Raw genomic sequence first — 1521 nt, forward strand, 5'->3', positions numbered from 1 at the left:
TTCATAACTGTTGGCTAATAACATGTGGTAAAAGAAAAACATAGTGTATTTTGTACACCCAGTTTTCCCTAGTCACACAGTGTTGAGTCAGGTGGCTCCTGCGAGGCTGCCTTAGAACTTCCACAGACACCTAAGCTAATCCCTTTGTGTGAAATCAACACTTAGACCTGTGTTGGAATTAAACGAGGGTCCCCCTGACAATAGCATGAGAAATAAACAGAGCCTTGTTTTCCAAGCTAATGAGAGCAAACAGCTCTATCCCAGGTGGCCTTCCTTAGAGGTTTTGCAACTGTATGATAATCATACACAGGCCAGAGGTACAGTTCAACAATCCTGAATGAGAAGAGAAACCAGAAAAGGAATAGAACAAAACGTCTTGCTTGACACTATCTAGTGTATTAATCTGTGGCAAGAAGTTTACTGACAAAGCAAACAGAGTTTACCTATTAGGACTCTGACGCTGGACTCCATGTTTTGATTTGCAGGAGGATATAAAGAGCTGTGAGGTCTCAACATCGCAGAGAGCAGAGAGCTGTTCCTAGTTTCATCTATTTTCTTAAAGCTTAAAATTAGTGAGTGGGAACATAGTAATGGACCCACAGTGTAATTTCTCCACATCCATTTTTTTTTCCTTGTCAATTCTAACGTTGAACCTAGGTCAATTTTAGGGTTCCTAATTTGTCTCAATTTGCCTGGACTTTCTTGGTTTTAGCACCGAAAGCCCTAAGTCCAGAGTAATGTCTCAGTACAGAGTAGAAGGGGATAGCTGGTCACTCTAGCAATTTCTTGAATAATTTGGGTTACACTGAGGGTTTAAAACTGGGATTCTCAAATTTAAAGCACATCCAAACTCCTCTGGATAACTTGGTAACATGCTGATTCTGATTCAAAAGGTCTGGGGTGGGGCCTGGGAGTCTGCATTTCCAGTTCCCAGGTGCGGCTGATACTACTGGTCTACAAGTGGACCACACTGAATGGCAAGGGTCGAGAGCAGGCAAAATATTGATGCTAAAGTTTTGCTACAAATCTCCAACGTTGGGAGAAATTTTAGTTCATCTCTGCTTTTAACTTAAGGAAAGAAAAGTGTGTGATAATGTTATTCCTTTATGAATATTTGTAATAAAGAGAAAGAAGTTAATTTATTTTCCCATAGTGTAGTTGTGTCTATGAAAAACAGTTTAAAGGAAGGGTGTTCAACTTACAACAAAGCAACCTTTAACTGATACAAACATTAGAGATGATGGTTGTTGCTCTACTTTTTGTGCTGTACTATTCACCTTCTATTTAGTTCTGTTTTATGGATTTTTAACAAATTTTAAACATGATATTTTCAGATAATTTTAATTTCATTAACATATCTGTATTGCCCATTCCTATCACAACCACATGTGGGTACCACCTGTACCTTCAAATGGAGTTGTATGTTTTTAAAGTGATTTCCTTATTCTTACTTTACGGGGACACATTTCTTAATAAATCATATACATTTCATATATAAGGTAGGAAAGTGCTTAATAAGGA

This window comes from Lynx rufus, unplaced genomic scaffold (genome assembly GCF_022079265.1).
Source record: "Lynx rufus isolate CCGP_SWC_20201006 ecotype Redwood Valley unplaced genomic scaffold, mLynRuf1.p SCAF_14, whole genome shotgun sequence".
In the NCBI taxonomy this organism is placed as follows: domain Eukaryota; kingdom Metazoa; phylum Chordata; class Mammalia; order Carnivora; family Felidae; genus Lynx; species Lynx rufus.